We start from the raw sequence: 3,176 nt of genomic DNA on the forward strand, positions 1-3,176 counted from the left end.
GCCGGCGCCGCCTCACCGCCGGCCGCCGCGCCACCCCGCGCCTCCCGCCGCCTCGCCGGACCCCGCCGCCGTCGTCCTTCGCCGCCCGCGTCGTCTCCCTCCTCTCCGGCTTCTCTCCCTCATTCCCCCGAGCGCCGGCCGCCGTCTCCGCCACTGCTCCGGCGAGCTCGCGCCGCCACCGAGCGCCCGATCCAGATCTGGTCGCCAGTGGTCGACTTCTTCCCCCTCTCGATTTTCTCTAAGTCTGGAATATTTACAATACTTCCTCATGGCATAACTCTCTGCATATAGCTCCGTTTCGTGCGTGTAATATATCGAAATGTTCGTCTCGAGATGCTCTTCATTTTGTTCCATTCCACCATGTTCATTTGAGTCCATCTTGATACCCAAATCTCTGGTGCAAGAGTGCTAGTTGCTGTTAACTGCTGTTACTTATCAGAACTTGGTGATTTGTTATTTTTGTTGCATTTAATCTGTGCATCTTATGAGTATGAGCTCTACATGTGTTTTGATGTATGCCATGCCATCTTTACGGAAGTGTATGCCATGTATTTTTTGTGATCTCTGTGGTGACTAACACAAGCATGCAAACTAGGCTTCGTGATGTTTCTGTTTTCAGAGACAGTAATTTTACTGTCGTTGACTGCTGTTATTTTGTTGCTATGTATCCATGTGGCTACAGAGAGACCCATGCTCCTTTTGGAGATGTTCAGTGAGGATGTTTTATAGATATTGTTGTATTTGATCCATTCATGCCCTTGTTTGCAATTATGGAGTGCCATAGCATGACTCAATATTGCTCTACTTTTGCTATAAAATATTTCTGGCAGATTCTTAACATGATATTCAATTTTGCCAAGCTTGTTGTAGTTGATCCATACAAGCTATGTATTTGCTCTTGCCATGGATAGCTTCATAAACATGCCATATTGCTGTAGGTATGCTTGTTTTGTCATGCATTGCTTTGTGATGAGCGCATCAAGCTCACTAAGATGCCTTCATATTATTGTTTCTGCCATGCTTTGTTTTCTGCTAAGTCTGAAACCTGTTAACGAAACTTGCCATGTTTACATGGTTGCCATCGTATCTTCTGGTCCTTTTTGTCTTATGGTCAGTAAGGGACTTTTGTCATATGCATTTAGTAGATTCATGCCATGCCTTGTTTTGCTATGTTAAGTAGCATGTTGATTTCGTGCTCTGAACATTGTTACCTGATGCTGTTTCAGCCATGTCCAGTAATTTCACGAAGTCTGTGAACCTGTTATCTTTTGCACTTTTGCCATGCTTGTTTGAACCTGTTATGTTGAGATCTAGCCGTAGCTCAGTGTTCATCTTTTGTCAAGAATCTCCTGTATATTACTTTCATATGCTTTGTTGCTATGTTGGAGTGCTGTAGCATAGTTTCTTGATGTATTCTAAGTGCTATCGTGCTGTTAATCACAGATTCGTGTCATTCTTGTTTTGCTTGCCATTTGCAAACCGTGCATCCGTTTCCGGTGATCTTTATATCGATTTCGACCGAAATCATCTCATCTTTCCAGTGGCATGCTTGGTTTGCCAAGTTACTGCCTTGTTCATCATTTTCCTTCCGGAGCACGCATATGCATTGCATATCATATCTCGCATATCATACATGTTTTGCATCATGTTGCTTGTGCATTTCCCGTGATTGATTGTGGTTCCGTTGCTTGTGTTCTTGTTTTGGGTAGAGCCGGGAGACGAGTTCGTGAACGAGGAACCTGTTGAGTACGCTTACGAGGATCAAGCTTTCGACAACTCTGAGAACCTTGCACGCAAGATGACCGTACCCTCGAAGTCACTTCTATCTTTGCTTTGCTAGCTGTTCGCTCTATTGCCATGCTGCGCTACCTACCACTTGCTATATCATGCCTCCCATAGTGCCATGTCAAGCCTCTAACCATCCTTTCCTAGCAAACCGTTGTTTGGCTAAGTTACTGCTTTTGCTCAGCCCTTCTTATAGCGTTGCTAGTTGCAGGTGAAGTTGAAGTTGGTTCCATGTTGGAACATGGATATTTTGGAATATCACAATATCTCTTATTTAATTAATGCATCTATATATTTGGTAAAGGGTGGAAGGCTCGGCCTTATGCCTGGTGTTTTGTTCCACTCTTGCCGCCCTAGTTTCCGTCTTACCGGTATTATGTTTTTTGAGTTTGCGTTCCTTACGCGGTTGGGTGATTTATGGGACCCCCTTGACAGTTCGCCTTGAATAAAACTCCTCCAGCAAGGCCCAACCTTGGTTTTACCATTTGCCACCTAAGCCTTTTTCCCTTGGGTTTTCGCGAGCCCGAGGGTCATCTTTATTTAAACCCCCAGACCGGTGCTCCTTCGAGTGCTGGCCCAAACTGGGCGATGTCCGGCGCCCCCTGGGCAACCAGGGTCTATGCCAACCCGACGTCTTGCCCATCCGGTGTGCCCTGAGAATGAGATATGTGCAGCTCCTATCGGGATTTGTCGGCACATCGGGCGGCTTTGCTGGTCTTGTATTACCATTGTCGAAATGTCTTGTAAACCGGGATTCCGAGACTGATCGGGTCTTCCTAGGAGAAGGTTTATCCTTCGTTGACCGTGAGAGCTTATAATGGCTAAGTTGGGACACCCCTGTAGGGTATTATCTTTCGAAAGCCGTGCCCGCGGTTATGAGGCAGATGGGAATTTGTTAATGTCCGGTTGTAGAGAACTTGTCACTTGACTTAATTAAAATACATCAACCGTGTGTGTAGCCGTGATGGTCTCTTCTCGGCGGAGTCCGGGAAGTGAACACGGTTTGAGTTATGTTTGACGTAAGTAGGAGTTTAGGATCACTTCTTGGTCATTACTAGTTGACGACCGTTCCGTTGCTTCTCTTCTCGCTCTCATTTGCGTATGTTAGCCACCATATATGCTTAGTGCTTGCTGCAGTTCCACCTCATTATACCATCCTTTCCTATAAGCTTAAATAGTCTTGATCTCGGGGGTGTGAGATTGCTGAGTCCTCGTGACTCACAGATTCTACCAAAACAGTTGCAGGTGCCAACGATGCCAGTGCAGATGACGCAATCGACCTCAAGTGGGATTTCGATGAGGAACGTGGTCGTTACTATGTGTCTTTTCCTGATGATCAGTAGTGGAGCCCAGTTGGGACGATCGGGGATCTAGCATTTGGGGTTATCTTA

This window comes from Triticum aestivum, chromosome 2D (genome assembly GCF_018294505.1).
Source record: "Triticum aestivum cultivar Chinese Spring chromosome 2D, IWGSC CS RefSeq v2.1, whole genome shotgun sequence".
Taxonomy (NCBI): Eukaryota; Viridiplantae; Streptophyta; class Magnoliopsida; order Poales; family Poaceae; genus Triticum; species Triticum aestivum.